The sequence below is a fragment of the Haemaphysalis longicornis genome, unplaced genomic scaffold (assembly GCF_048455015.1).
Source record: "Haemaphysalis longicornis isolate Haplotype H1 unplaced genomic scaffold, Haemaphysalis longicornis Haplotype H1 scaffold_1, whole genome shotgun sequence".
NCBI lineage: Eukaryota > Metazoa > Arthropoda > Arachnida > Ixodida > Ixodidae > Haemaphysalis > Haemaphysalis longicornis.
In genome coordinates, this window is record NW_027526203.1 from 53,235,726 (window position 1) to 53,251,797 (window position 16,072).

The 16,072-nt window shown below is 45.0% G+C and overlaps 1 long non-coding RNA gene across 1 annotated transcript; it reads right to left on the minus strand.

Annotated features, from left to right (window-relative positions):
- Window positions 1-2,594: 2,594 nt before the first annotated feature.
- LOC144176335 (uncharacterized) lies at window positions 2,595-15,829 on the minus strand. The gene is made up of 3 exons (XR_013323793.1): window positions 15,513-15,829; window positions 14,967-15,109; window positions 2,595-5,240 (listed from the first exon to the last, which is right to left on the minus strand). It is a non-coding gene; the product is annotated as an uncharacterized LOC144176335 (long non-coding RNA).
- Window positions 15,830-16,072: the final 243 nt, after the last annotated feature.

The following is a 16,072-nucleotide window of genomic DNA, read 5'->3' on the forward strand; positions in this document are numbered from 1 at the left end:
AGCAAGCAAAAGTGTTGTTCATCCTATTCATGGAGTTCGTCTTAACTGGAGTAGAGGCGTGAAGGTTTGGGAAAAGAGAGCTGAGCACAACCAGTGGTCAATTTACTAAAACAGCAAAGAGGACAGCCGCTGACTGTGAGAAGCGGGGAGCTCAAGCTTAGTTTTCTTACAATATATCCGCTGTCCGGCCTTTGCGGCTTTATTGCCTCATATTCGTGCAGTGCATTGGCTCTGCAAGCTAAATAGTCTCACGGGTGGACAGGCAAAGTATTTCAACTGATATCAATGCTCAGTGTCACACTCGTCAGTCTGAACAAAAAAAAAATCAGAACGATAATCAAACTGTGCTTCCCCCGCTCAAGCGCTACTACTCACACACTGAAATCAAACGACTGCCAAATTCTTTTTTTCTATAATGGAGGGTATGTAATTTACAGAAAAAGCATGCTGTGCGCGTTGCTTCAGATTGGGGAAAAAAAAAACTTCCACTTCCTCCAAAGAAATTAGATTTACTACTCCTGCGATACACCTTTTTGCAGGGGTGTACAAATATCAAATTTTGTACCGCAAATCACACACGAATAGAAAAAGTGACTGCAGATGGAATAAAATATGTTCGACTGAATATCATTGATTTAGCGTGTTTACAGCTTTGAAAGCAGAGCTCAAAGAGAGAGAAAAGATAAATTGGTTAATCACAACCTGACATGTAGAGTTTGTGCACTGATTTAGAAATGGTACAAAAAAAAAGGTGAATAAGAGACTGGAGCAGTGAAAAAAGTTTGGCACACATTTTCTTGGAGACATGTGGGTTCTTCAACGTGCTCTAAATAGAAGTATATTTGACGGGCTGCAGCCCCTCCAGTCATTGAAATAAGGCCCTTGCTATGCATGCCTACTAGGACCAGTATGCTACCGAGGCATAGCCAACAAGTAATAACTCAATTTCTCGTTCATGCCATCCCACTGGCCGGACACTTCTTTCCGGCTTATTAACTTTGCACAGGTAACATTCCACTTCAGTTACTGTACAGCAGAGTTACCACTCTGGCTTTGCTCAAGGTGTTGCTTGCATTAGGCTTTCTTGCAAGGCTTAGTCGTCGTGCAGAAAAGCCGACCCAAACAGGCATTCGTTGTGGTGAAGCTTGAAGGATTGCATGTTGTATGGCAGAGCAAACTTTTATAGCTCTGTTCGTAAATTTTGAATACCTAGAACGGTAAAATTTCACTTCGGATAGAAGAAGCGTACAGCATAAATCTGCCATTTGCTCTCTATAGTAGCAAAATAGCGTTAACTGAGGTATACATGCGTGGCACCTGTGATATCCAGCCGGACGTCACATTTGCAAGCTGGCTTTCCTGACTAATGTGGCCCTGCCTGAGGCATAATCAAAATAGGAAAAACACAGCATAATTTACGCTAGGTCACTCACTTTAGAGGTGCTGTTAGAAGTTTCTAGGCTATTGCGTTCATGTGTTCCATCGCATTTTCTCACTACTTACATTTTGAAAGCTCGGTCCATATAAGTTTGGATAACACATTTGCCTTAATCGTGGGTCTCTATTTTGCGATCTTCTGAAAAACGTCTTCAGGATCTGCCATGTGTTCTATAGCTTGATACAACTTAAGGAGCTGTGCGTTCTGTAGGGAACCTTAGAAGGTTATTGATGCAAGCAAAAATTACCAAAACCACTTTTTGTTCTGTTTTAAATTACGTTTCTGCTAACAAGAAATAGATCCAGTTTAAATTAAAACCATTATGTACTACCCACTGTAACGGCCCAGCGGCTAGGATGTTTCACTGACAGGATCGAAGATGTGGGTTCAATCCCAGCCATGGCAGCCATTTTTCTGGTAGAGGCGAAAAAGAAAACCTGTGTGTAGAGATTTTGCTGCACATTTCAAGGTCCCCAAGTAGTCAAAAAAGCCCCCAATATGGTGTGCTTCGAGGTGCATGTGCAGCTTCGGCACACAAGTTGAACCAAGCCTCTCTCCACCCCCCCCCCCCTCCCACACACACAAAAAGGGTATAAGTTTCAGCTGTTGGGGTTGCTCAATTACATAGACCAATATAGGACCTTTACTTTCAGATTTTATAATATTACGACTCAAAAATTTAGTGCTGCTTTGACAGGCCAGTGTTATTTTATTGCAGCCTTTCAGAATTTGGGGTATTGTTTTCAACAGTGAGCAAACCATGGTGTACACCAGATATTGCCTTTTCAGACAAAAATAGCAGACAGGTAGGCAACGCTCTTTGTAGCAGTGCAAAGTTGTGCCACCTCTGTAAACATTTCTATCGAGTTGTTGTCCCAGTCATGTTACGAATGGGAGCTCCTTCAATTTGTAATACTTCCATGGAGGCCTTTCCGGCCAGCTAGTGTACACAGACCAACAGACAGTTCTTCAGTGAAAATTTTCTGTATGCACTTAGTGAAAAATAAAGTAGGTTTGATGACTTGCTTTGCTGCCATATTTTCATTTTAATCTGTTAGGCAGGACCTGGCGATGAAGGTTACTCGTAGGACTGACACTTGGACAAGTAGATGCAAACTATTGAAAAGGTGCAACACAAGAAAAGGAATCGCTCTTGTGAATAAATTTTATTTACACAAATGCACTGTACACGCCATTTGTGTGGTTACAATGAGGTGTACAAAACAAAACTATAGGCACCAGAAAGAATAGCAATAGCCATGAGAGGAAAACACGTGCCCATTCAAAATTATATCCTGGCATGCTGCAACTGCACTTCAACAACAATACACTTATAATCCATGTGGATTATGTGTATGGTCAGGTGAAGAGGATGAATGAAAGGATCTTTCCTTCTGCGCTGTTTTTTTTACTCCGCTGCGGCTAAAACCAGGCTGGCTTCATAGATAGCGACCTTCCCATGGCAACCGGCGACAATGAGGGCCAGCAAGCTGAAAATTGCTGGGTAGGGACGGCGCACTCCATCAGGTGGTGCTAAATAATCTCCAACCTCACCAGCTTCACTTTGCTCACAGAGTGACTGTTGGCACGAAATGCAGTGGCTGTACCAATAACAACCGACCGTTCTAGTTAGTATGTATATCACCAGTCAGCACCTAGAATACAATGGCTCGTCCAGACCTGACTCTCACCAATGGAAAAGTCAACGTATACAACTAAACCACACGGGTACCACACTTTCTGGCTCGACTACCATTATTAATTTTTGAGCATTCCCATTCATTCAAACATTCATAACCTTTACTAACCTTGGCTCTACATGGAGAAGCTTTCTTTTGGCGTGACGCTCATTTGCGCACATGCGAAATTTGACAGGAAACGCTTGAGTTTGTGCAAAGCATTTCCAAATTGGCCATTTAAAGCAGGGAAATGCCGTCATTCTTGCGCGGGAGCATAACAATTTTCCAGCTGCAGGAGCACTAGTTGATCCAAACTTCGTCAGGGGCTGCGGCTCTTTCACATAAACTGTGCCACTCTTGTAGCACCGTCCTCAAGGTGGCTCGCCAGCCCTACAAATGGCAAAGTTGGGTATACGAGAGTTGGCCCTGGTCAGGGCCGGCGATGAGAACCGTACACATAGTTATCTTTGTGATATCTTTTTGAGCCACGCCCGTATACCAAAGCGATAAGAACCAAAGAAAAAAGAAAATGCTTTTGCCATGCCACTGCTGGCCTTGCTCAGCTGTATGCAACAGTAAACCATCGGGTTGACTCAAAGTGCAACGCAAGAAAATTGCACAGGATCTCACCATATTCTAACAGGGTGAGAGCGCGACAGCTTCTTTTATGGCTCGGTTTGTTGTCGAGCGTTCCGCCAATGCCGCCTATAGCCTACAATCCTGACAGTGAACTTGGTGCAGCCACTCATTACAGAATCACTATCCATGCTGCTGCGGCACTGCCTCGACTGAAGCAGAGGGCCAACAAAGACTGCAGTAGCAATTTATTTGAATGCACATTTATTTTTGTGTTGCATGTTTTACGGAGCGTGTTGCAAGGAAATCGGAATTGAGCAAGCGCCAAATGTTTCTTTTTCTGCAACAGTATATGCAACAGTGCACACCAAGTGCTTCTTGTTTATTTCTTTCTGGTCCATGCCATGGAACAACCATCCATGGAATTCCATGGATGTGCGCACCATTCTGTGACATGGAATGTTAGGAATGCATTAGGAAATTGTCAGCTGTTGTGGACGCTTTTTGCAGACAATATCCGAATGTGCATTCTGTGGACACCGACCGGGTGCAAGCGTTTCGCAACATAGCAAGTAATATTTTCGCATTTAGAAAGTGATTCACTGAAGCACACTGTCGAGCCCACAGGTGTACTTGGCGCAGTGTCAATGAGCCTATAAAAAGTGCAACAAACTGAGGAGGAGGCGAAATACCATTGACAACAGGCCGGACAAATAGCTCACAATGCTTCAATGGGGATCACAAGCAGCACAAGCCGGTGCACTGGCATAGGAAAGAACTAAAAAAGGCCAAACAAGGAGAAAAAAAAACATTTGGCATCAGCGAGCATGGGAGGTCACTGTATATAAAGTCGGTCGGAGCAAAACTGTTTTTCATAAACCCCCTCTCAATTTTTTTTTAAACTCATTCCTCACTCCGCCGCTGTCATTAAAACAGTTGCACGAGGTGTGCATTTCTAGAGCAGCTGTTTTTCTTATGAAGGCAAACAAAATTGCCTTCGTGCGCAAAGTCTTAGACAACATTATTGCACCAACTGGTTTAATTAGCCGATAGTCTGCAACTACGGTATGCATTACAGCTCAAGTATGGCTTCCGTGCATTAACCTACAAATTTTAACTGCTGTACGGAAAAGAAAGCAAGCTTCTTAAATATATGTGCTGACAGCAATGTAAACTTAAAATTCCTTATAACAGAGCTAGAAATTCTTTCAGAGCTAAAATGCAGTGCTGAATGATGCAAGGCACCACGAAGTACTGTCATATATGTACACGCAAAGAAAAAAGTTTAGCAGTGTCAGTAACTCTTCATAAAACTTTTCTTTGTGCCCTTTGGCAGGGCATGAGCAACAAAATGTCACTGAATTGCTCCACAACAATCGCTTTCTTCTTGCTGCTCTGCAAGTGCCATGGCTCCAGTCCACCGCTCAAACAGATGAGACACTCTACCCCGCTGACCACGAACAGAAGTTCTTGGCTCGCTCCAGGGACACACCACCAGTGGTACCAATCTGCACCAAGTTTGTTGCTACCTGGCTTGTGGCTCCCTGCTGGCAAAAGAAAAAAAAATGTGCAGTGAGAGTTAGACAAGGGATTGCAGGGGAAAAAAATCAATTTCTCCTTTTAAATGATTGCAGGACACACCACACTTCGATTTCACGTATGCATTAGCAAACACACATGCACTCCTTAATGGAGGCATGGGTGACATAACATTGCCCCTTTGGAAGGGAGGTGTGTTCTCTTCATCTTGCTGGATGGCATGGCCAGCATGACAAGGATGGCAAGACCCGAGGGAAGGAATGATGATGTGGAACAGAAACAGCGGCATTCTACTTATTCGTAACTGTTGCACATAAGAAGCTGCACCACTTCATGACTCTTACATTAGTGAGGTCCACATCTTCTTGTAAGCACAGTCGTGATCCCGCCCATTGTTCCCCACCCTCTCCTTAGCGGGGTGCGGCGCCTCCCCCGAGTTAGTGGCGGCTTTGACGGCGTGTAGTGATGCAAGTAATACGGATAAATTTTAGCCCAAGCTTGGTAGGTGCCCTACCTTATCGAATCGCATCTGTTATTTTGTCAAACTGTGGAGTCAATGGGCATGGAACAAAAAAGTGACGTGCAAGACAGAAAAAAAGAGAGTAACAATGTTAGACCACAGAGAAAACACAGTGCAGTAGAAACAAAGGACAAGGTGAGGCTGGGGCAAGAGCTAACTTTCGACAAATGCTTTATTGCAGGACCTGCGCTTATAAAAACATCTGGCTCATAATAGGAGAGAAAGAAAGGAAAACATCAAAACGAACAACGAAAGATGAGACAAAAAACACCACGCGCCGCCTACACCAAGAAATAAATCTCTAGCTTTCATAAAGCCATAGATGGTCTATTGATGCATTGATCACCGGAACTCGCCATCTCAGCTGCTTCCAGAAGTTCTTTCGTCAGTCCAGACTGGTGGTAATGCAAAGCAATCATCTCGTCGTGCAGGGGATAACACGGGTACCCCGATACGCACTTTTTACAATGGGCAGCCAGCTGGCCATCAGTGGCAACGCTGCTTACTTTATTCTTGTACTCTTAAATGGACATTCAAATATCTGCTTGTTTGGCCAGTATAGTCGCTGCCACATGAGAGTGAAATTTTGTAGACAGCATGATGCCCACAGCGTACCAGCTTAGAGCAGACCGGTTTTTGCACACGCGTTAGGCAGGTTAACCTGCACAAGCCCAAAAGCCTGTTCGGGGCTGTGAACAAGACATTGATCCCACTAACAGCCACCTAGCTGCACATTGTAAAATGTGTGTATCGGGAAACCTTTGTTATCCCATGTACGACCGGACAATTGTTTTTCATTACCACTGCTCTGGGCTGACGAGAAACTTGTGCAAGCAAGTGAGATAGCATGTTCTGGTGATCAGTGTGTCCGTAGACTGTCTGTGGCTTTATCAAAGCCAGAGCTTGATTTCTTGGTGTAGGCGGCATGTGGCGGATTTCGTCTCATCTTTTGTTGTTTATTTATTTTTTTATTTCCTCCTCTTACGAGCCAGGTGTCTTTATATGTGCTGGCCCTGCAATAAAGCATTTGTTGAAACCTTGCACTTGTCCCGTCCTCGACTTATTCTGTTTTTACTGCGCTATGTTTCTCGTGAGAGTATGAACCAACACGCCCAAACATTTTCCCTTCTGCTGGACAGCATCCAGGGCATAACAAAAGTTCACAGAGCGAAAGAATGTTAAGTGAGCAAACGAGCTTTTCTAGGCAATGCCCAGGGGCGTCGAGTATGCTAGATACAGCAGTTGCTGCAAGAACGAATGGAGAGTGCAGTAACTGCACAGAGACGGCAGTAAGAGGAGGAGGCTAGGGTATATATAGTCAGGATCCAGCTTACATGGCCTTATCATCTGGTGGTAGGGCAGTGTATCGCCTTTATCACCTTCCAATAGTTTCAGGGAGAGAGGCCATGTAATTCAGCTGATATTAGTGCTCATTATCACGCTTTTAGAACTTCGCAGAGTAAACAATGCCAAGGTCATCATGAAGTGTTGAACCCAGAATAATGGCTCAACTAGTTGCACAAAACAAGATAAGTAACAGCCACTAAGCAGTGCTTAGTGACTGTTCGAGCGCTACCACATCGATTCACATAAGGTAAACAAATTTTTCTCATCCGGCATGCATTGCATTCTGTAAGCATATATGCTGGTGCATGTATATATGTGTGCCAGCATATGTTGTATACATATGACTAGTGGCATAGGCAAGATACATAAACTTGTGTATAGCTTGAGCCAATGCATTTTGGCCTTGGCAACTACAACACCACCTGAAGGTAAGGCTAGCCAGATGAAATTGTGGTGGAGGAACTCCTGACGTTTGTACTGTGGATACAGGAAAATTTTGATATAGTCAGGTACACATCACATTTTCTGATAAAATGTGGCACTCCCCAGCATTCAGCTGAGCGACAGTGGAGTGCTGGTACTGGATGAATTGCATGGACATTGGAACGTAACGAAACCCTGCAGTGTATGAGCATAGCATTCCAGGTTACTCCATGTGAAGTAACACGTGATAGCTTAAGCAAAAAGCACCATATTCGTTTGGTCGTGGAAGTCAACCAATGTGTGAGCAAGGTGCTCACTGCATGTTCCAAAACATGCAAACGTCTATTGCAGTCTCGTCCTGTCTATTATGTTCGGCTATTATGCACGCTTTCAGTGTTTAATGAACTTCTTATTTTCGCTACACACGCCCATTGAACGTCCGCACCACAACCAGCTGCGCCACCGATGCAGTGAGCAATTTTTGCGAGTGTCGCCCTCGCCTTACCGCGGTCCAATAGGATCATACGTTAACACTAATTTACTCGTAAATTTTAACCCCATAAAAATCAGATTTAATCAAATTTAAATGTTTAGAGAATAATATTCGATCACTGACTGATTCGCACAATCGTTACTCGCAAGACATCCAATCGTCATCGCATCGTCACTGCAAGTTCTTGATCCGAATATCGGCACATCATCGTAACGGTCATTCTACGTAGTTTTTAACGAAATCGATGCCACAAGGCAAGTTACACTGACTGCAAATCATGCCTGAACATCCAAGGAGTACTATAAAAACAAGGGCGCAACCACAAACAGTAGAGCTCTTTAATTTCCAGTCTCGGACTCGCCGCGGACTCCCCGAGAAGCAGTCCGGCATTCGATTTTCCCATGTATCCCTATGACTTCGGGGAATCCTCGGACTACCCGCGGACTACCCACGGTGAGTCCGAGACTGTGAATCGAAGAGCCCCAATGAAGCAACCAAGTTACAGCCACGGGACGTGCGACAACGCCGGTAAGCAGTTCGGCCTCTTCCACTGGCTAATATTAGTACTTTACACAGGTTAACTGTACAGAACCGCTAGGCTCCGAAGCTTTTCCGGCTTCGGGTGCGTCACGTAAGCTCAAAAACAGCGTAATATAGACCGTAGCTAATGAATAAGCGGTATTTGAGTTCGATAACTCAATTGCCGTAAGCATACATGGGCGCCGCCATCTTGAATGTTTGTTTACATCAATGTTACCAGACCAGCATCGACATTCCGCTAAATTTAGCGGCCACTTACAGTTATTGCGATCTGAGTACTCGTTAAGCTTCAAAAGAAAGCAAATATGAAATGGTAATTGAGAAAGCCAAAATATCACGGTATTAATCCACAAAAACGCGAAATCCGCTGTAGCAAATCATGATGCATGAATGTGCTTGTAGCAGAAGCAACAGCATGGTAGATTGGCGGCAAATTTTAAATGCATACAAGCAGATTTGTATACAGTGTTCGACCTAATCTCTTATTAAGTATTGGTGACAACATATTGTTAATTAGGTACGCTGTCTTTCGGTGGGTAAGCGCGCTTTTTTCCGTCATGCCGCTGCTGCTGACTGTGTGGCTTGCTGCTAGTTTTCTTTCAAGAAAGCCCCGCATTTATACGTTCCTTTCTGTGTGACCAGCCATTGGTAACAGACACGTTTTCACTGTCTTTTTCATGTGGTGCAAGCTATGTTCCATCAGGTGTATGTGACACCTGAGGTAAGCTTCCACAAATTTCTGCATTCTCCAAACGGGTGAAATAGAACAAGCTATGAATCTGACAAAAAAAAAAACAAGAAAAGCGGCGGGCAACCAAGAATACCTTGTTTTGTTTTCTTTTGGTTCAGAAACAGCGATTTCTTGTGTATGGTTGGAGTATTGTTGGAAAAATACACTGGCACACTGGAGTCCAGCCTGATGATACCTTTGCCCTCTGTGCATATAAAGCTGAAGTATCATTCGAAAACTCGGAATGCAAAATAAATGTGCTGAATACTGTCGGCAGACCAAGTGTGTTTTGTTCTTCAATTGCAGTGAGCTGTTTACGGTGTGTGATTTTGAGATTATTGGTAGCAGCATATCTGCATTGGGTGCGCTAAAAGTAAACATGATACAAAACTAAGATACTGCAAACTTTTCTGAACACTGCGCTACGAATAATCATCAAAGAAAAAAAGACGGCTCAAGAATACGATACTCCCTAATGCAAAATTGGAGCGCAGTGCGAACTGCAGTCTTCTCGGTGACAGCGTGTAGCTGCTGTGTCTCAGGAAGTGATCGTGTCATCAGTGAACACACGACGCAGACGCTACTCTGGGGTTTCTCACAGCGCCTCGGTGCCACTGAGCATGTCTCGCGTGGCCTCTGCGTACTGCCCTCCCTTTCACATTTTCATTTTACTTTCCTCCTCCGCCTTCCTGCTTGCTCTATCTCATTGATCTCCAGTGCCCTCTTCTTCATTCGGTTACAACAAAGTCGACGGCCACACGAAACCACAGGAGTCAAGCGGGCACTTAATTTCGACCTCTTGAAAACACCATTTCCGTATAGTCTGCTGAAAAAGAAAGCAAGATGCAAAATACAACGGCTGAAATACGCGTGTGGACGCCGCAAGCAGTCAGCAAAAACCGGCGATTTTGAAACCGAAATCGAGGAGAGCGTGGCCATTAAAATGACATTGCAGCCATCCAGCGAGCGGCCGGACGGTGTACGGGGCAGCAAACGGGTGAAGTGTTCGCAGCAGAGCTTGACCGGTTCTCTAGCTGCATGGCTGGCCAGAGGAAGAAGCCACCGTCAGCTGGAGCGTCACAGGCGTGTCATGGCTGTTTACGCAATCTGCCGGCAGGTGCAGCGTGGTCTACGGCGGAGCTTTTTTAAACGCTTCTGACTGATTAACGAGGCAGTTCACGGGGCTACCACTCGTGTCCCAGCTGATGTGGGGGTACTTACTAGACATTAAAATAAATTTGGTCGAGGTGAAATTTGAGTGCCGTTGGCCACTTAAGAGGTGTGCTCTAAAAAAGAAATGGCAAGCAGACTGCCTTAGCAAGCTGCGTTGCAAGAAATTATTTCTGTAGCTGAACAGTTCTGAAATTTGGTTGCTTCTGAAGTTTGTTCAATCTATCCCAGTCAGGAAGAGTATAACTCCAGCCCTTTTTCATTTTTAAGAAGTGTTTTTCTCTGTTTTTTCTTACATTTCTTTTTTGCTGCTGCAGCAGCGCTGGGAGCATGAGCATGCAAGACAGAATGTAAAAAGTGGTATGGTCACGACACCTTTCACTTGCATTACAAATTTCCTGATCCACTTTACTCGAAGTAGTAGAATAATTAAGTGAAGTATCAGTTTTACAGTTAAAAAATGGGTAAAAGAAGTAAGTCCACCACGGGTATAAACATTTAAAAAAATGAGATGTCTATTTATATGTTGTATTAGCTGGCGCAGAATCTAGCAGTGCACCCGATGTCGAACCATATTCCATACCGAGACACGGTGCTAGTAACTATAATACCTTCGACAAACATCACGTAAACTGATAGGTTCGCCTGGTGCACTGTCGAGGCACGAGTCATGAGGGCCCCAGACAGCTCCGATGAATACCACGCAATCTGATGGCTTCAGCTGGGAGGCTATGGAGCCCTGCAGTGTTGTGGAGCCACCAAGGACTTGCTTTCGTTTTGTATGTTATTTCTCCTTGTAAGCCATGCTCCATGTGTACCCAGGGATTATAGTGGCTCTTCACTGCTTATAACACTAAATATTTATCCTCATGGAGCAGATAAAGTTTGCAGCTCATTAATAGAGAAATAAAAGTTGGCTCTGCCACATGACATGCAAACTTCCAAGCTTCACTGCATGGCATTTTCTTTAGTGTTAGCTTTTTTGGCACGACGCCGAAGCCATGCAAGAAAGCCTACACAAAAGCCTTGCACAAGAGTGGAACTCTGGCAGCCAATGTTGGCTGAGGTGCAACGCTACCTGGGCAAAATTTATAAACTGGAAAGAAGTTTCCCATCAATATGGTGATATGAGTGAGAAATCAAGGTTTATTACTTGCTGGAAATGCTTGCATTAAAGTAAAGGTCATACCAACTACTAACGTACCTAACGTCTTTTCAATGCCTGGAGCAAGCCATTCAAATGCAGTCGACTCTTGATCATCACCTAATTGGAATTTTCGGGTAATTGGAAGCAATGCTCAGGTCCCACCAATGTTACATTCAATTCAGTAGAAGAAATTGCTTGGTAATTTAAAACTGAAACCCAATTTTTTGATTAATTGAAAGTTATTTCGAATAAAAAGCATCAAGGTGAACTTCGCATCTTGATAAAATTGGAAATTTTAAAGCGTCAAAACACCGCCGTGTCCTGCAATGTTGGCACCATCACAACCGAGGCAGCGCATAGCTGATAAAGCAGCTGGTCACCTGAGACTTGTGCCAGTGTAAGCATCTCTCTTTTGAGGCCCTCAACCTTCTTTGTTGCGCACAGCTCCGTGTAACAGTTTGCGGGGTGAAAGCTTCAGGCTTCAATTTTAACCACAAGTCTGAACTATCACGGCAAGCTGTGTCACATTCGAATAGGCAACAAAACAAAACCAAGAAGATAAGACTGTTGCGGACCAATAGCAATGCGCTTATTGTGCCTTCTGTTTTTTCGTTGCGGACTTTGTACTAATGGTAGCCAACTGTATAATTTCTCTGGTCACAACATGTTGAGGAAACCGCATTTTCCACGGCAGGGTGTGCCAAATTCCATTCGGCTGCCTTGCCATACTGTCTTAATCTTTTAAGGGGCAACCACACGCAGCGACGTGAAAACTAACTCAATGGGTACACCAAACAGATAGCACGAGTGACAGCAACAAGTGAAAACAATGATCAAACTGCCGCCAATGCCCTGCGTTGTCGTCGTTCGTCGCTGCTGCTCACTTGTGGGCTGCTTCTGTCCAGCAAAAAGCAAGCGGCGGCATCAGCCCGTCACCTTCTGCTGTCGACTCCCTTAGCAACATGCTTTTAACATTTTCGCTTGTCACCGTCATCCACACTACCAGTTTGCTGTACCCATTGAGTTACGTTTTGCCGTCGCTGCATGTGGTTGCCGTTTACTTGCCATTTTTTGTACCATTTTCCTATCGATACATAAACAATCTAATGCCTCAGGTCCTGACGACTGCCTGTGTATTTTATGCACAGTTCGAAATTTCCTGTTTGCACATCTCTAGTTAATATTTTATGCAAGATTAAATGAATGAACAAGCTGACCAATTGTTCAAACTTTCTAGGGAATGTGAGAGCAGTTGAAAAAACGAATGTACACAGAAAACGAAATCTCACTGGTAATAATCGTGTGTAGAAACCAGGGTCGGAGCAAAAAAAGAAATGCCAAAAGCAGATATCTAACGCACAGTAAATGCCCACAACGAAGTAACTTGTGATGCTTCCATGTGAAGGAAGAGAACGAGCAGGCTCAGAGGAGGTTGGCACTGGACAACTTCTTCTGAGCCTGCTCTTTCACCTCCTTCACATGGAAGCATCACAAGTTTCTCCGTTGTGGGCATCAATTTCCTGACTACCTGTGATTTTGTACCCCTTCTCTCTCTTCTACCGTCTAATCTTTTCTTCATATGCTGCATGGCCAAAATATGAAGTAAAAAAAAAGAGGTTAGCAGAGGGTAGTACATGAAAATTCTAGTTGAAAGCTGTAGGATAAAGCGAACAGCAATAGGGATCCTGCGGTTATTGCCATTTTAACCTCTCGTCACGGCAAACAAAAAGTCAGAAAAATCAGATGGTGAATGGCTTCAGCATATTAAGTTTCAGATGTCGTTATACAGTGGCACAATAGGGTGGACGGCAGCGCCACTGACGTGTCTGAATGATTGGACAATCTAAAAAATCAGACTGTGACTGTGTACAGGTGCCGTCATAAGTAATTGGAGCACAGGAGCTGTGGCCGAACTGTATCGGAGCGCCGTGTAGCTGCTCCGGCGGTAAATGAAAGGACGAAAAGACGCATGCGCGCCTGCCGACGGCGATGGCCCATCTATACCTCTCAAACCCCTTTTTAAATTTGGCTTCGAGTATTGCTCGCAGCACAGTGCCGCTCTCGGCGACGGCGCTGATAGCAGAGACGATTCTGGCAGCGTCTCTGGCGCACTTCCAGCTGCCGGAGAAGCGGCGCGCTGTCACGGGAATTTGTAGTGAGTTTTTCGTTCAATTATTTTTACGTGTGCACGCTATCAGCGCTCTCGCCGAGACCAGTATGCTGCGAACAATGCTTGAAGCCAGGTTAAAAAAAAGTGGTTTGAGAAGTACAGATGGGCTATCGCCGTCGGCAGGCGCGCATGCGTGTTCTCGTGCTTTCATTTACCGCCGGTGCAGCTACACGGCGCTCCGATACAATTCGGCCGCAGCTCCCGTGCTCCACTTATGACGGCACCTGTACGTAAAGATCGAAGTCAAACATTGCTTTCAGGATTAATTTTTCATCAAAGAATTTGGCATGACCTACTCGTTCGAAAGCACCTTTTGTCGCATGAAAGCTTGCTCACACCTATGACAATGCCACCAAGGAACGAGAGGCCTGAAGAAGACACCACTCAGTGGAGGGGTGTGAGAGAAGAAAACTCTGGGGCAACAAATGGATATGGACAAAGCAAGATAGCAGCAATCGGAAATGCAGCAGGCAGGCCTTAGTTCTTGTTCTACAGTGTACACAAATAGGCTCAGGACGATGACTATAGCATGAGCAATGCGAGAAAAATTCTCGTCTAGTGATGCGAGACTGGCCAAGAAGTGCCCCGTGTTAGCGAAAAGTAGCGATTGCTACCTATTCTTTGATTACCTACGAGACTCCTGGAATTTCGAAACCACACTTGCATTGCTTGAGAAAATTTCTTCAGAAGTGCAATTACCTTAGTAAATTGCAATCTTTAGCAATTCAATAACCTATAAAACGACCATGCTCAGCAACCCTTGTAGTGCGAATATAGCAATTGAAAAAGATAAGCAGCTGCATTACGTACACTCAACACCAACTGTCGGGAATCAAACGTGAGTGTGTTAAGTGGGCCCACCACATGCTACACAGTATTTGTTCATTGAAAGCATCAAGTATCTCTATTGCGCTTTCCCTCCAACAGAATGTCATGACATGCATTCCGTGAAATAAATTCCATCTTCCAACTCCTGCATACAAACGCTGAAAATTCTCCATTCTGTTTAAAAAAAATTAGAACAGAAATTGTGAGGACAGGTGCAAATTGTATCGATATACACACATACACGCACACACACACGCACGCACGCACGCGCGCCACAAATATATGTGGCTCCGCAACAGAAATATACTTGCACTGCACTGTCTACGAAAAACAGGTTCGGGAGCGCAGATTCGGCTAAACACTTACATCCGCAATGAGAACAGTGGCACCCTGTATGCCAAGGCTTGGAGAAGCAGTCTCTTGAGGTAGGTCTGGCTCTTAGAAACGGAGCAGGTCACCGATCAGCGACTCGTACACATGCTGGGACTGTGGTGGAAATCTATCAGCCCCTGTAACGAAAGCGCAGTGAGCGGCGTCTCGATGACACATGATACGAAATAAATATCTCCGAAACATTGCTTGCTTTACATTTGTGCGTGCAATCTAAAACCCCTGTTCTGCTTACTACGGCTGTTAACGTAGTAAGCCTCCATGTAATAACTGTCACTAGTGGTAAGCATAGTGACAGCACAGCAGATTCTAGCCAACAGTTACGCATATGAGCCTGTAAGTTAAAAAAGAAAAACATTACGACACTAGCGTGCGTTTCGGGTGTGCTTTCGCAAGAAATGGCACGTAGCTTATCCACTTTGAAATTAGCCTACACTTCTACCACGAACACTAAAGGAAACTTCACCTTGTGTGTTTTCTTCTCCGTATGAAAAGGGCGATGTGACAAGTCTAAACACTTACCTCCTCACGACCTTGTTGCTACCACCGACGTTGACGGCCACGAAACCGAGCTAGCGAAGTCTCCGACTTTGCGCCGTCGAAGCTGAGGCGCAGACTGACGTGAGGCTCAGTAGGACCCTAGGAACTTCAGTTGGAGTAAAAGCTGCGATTCCAAACCACGAAGGCGCACAGGCCGTCCGGCCGCTAAGTCGAAACGGTGCCGAAGAAGCAGGGAGAAGCACGGCCCGCACAGACGTACATGTACAACAAGAAATGCGCAAAACAATGTTGTCAGCACGGCCAAAGGCCCTCGATTTTTCAGACCAAAGTTGGAGACGTTTTGAGGCAAAAACGACAGCGTTGCCAGCATAGTTTGGTGCGTTTAGGCCGATTTGGCGGCGGTCGCGGGCGGGTTTTAGTCGGATGCCTGCGCTGTACATTGCCAACCACCCCGGTAACAACCCGTTTCGGGTCTCGGTTCCTGTTTCCTCCGCGACGCCTCGGAGGGCGCGCTCGTAGCTCCGGGAGGAGGTTGGGGAAAAACCGGTCCTCGGCGAGAGCCGAGGTCGGAGGTTGCGAGC